This window comes from Myotis davidii, unplaced genomic scaffold, assembly GCF_000327345.1.
Source record: "Myotis davidii unplaced genomic scaffold, ASM32734v1 scaffold172, whole genome shotgun sequence".
NCBI lineage: Eukaryota > Metazoa > Chordata > Mammalia > Chiroptera > Vespertilionidae > Myotis > Myotis davidii.
In genome coordinates, this window is record NW_006284343.1 from 51,287 (window position 1) to 51,494 (window position 208).

General features: G+C 35.1%; 1 long non-coding RNA gene across 1 annotated transcript in view; it reads right to left on the bottom strand.

The window, feature by feature from the left end:
* LOC107184748 overlaps positions 1–208 on the bottom strand; it is a 6,242-nt gene that overhangs the window by 5,009 nt on the left and 1,025 nt on the right. The gene's annotated exons all lie outside the window — the stretch shown is intronic.

Genomic DNA, 208 nt, shown 5'->3' on the forward strand with positions numbered 1-208 from the left:
AGAAAGAATAACTTGGCTATAAAAACCCAGTCACTTCCTGCCAGAATTCCTCGTATTTAGAGCATCAATGCATTGCACAAGACATTAGATCAAAATTCTTATGTATTTAGCATGATCCACAAAGGTCCATAAAAACATTGCCCTGAGTTTTCTTGATGAGAATATTCTCAAGCCAGTTAACACAATTCAAAACTCTGAAAATCACGTA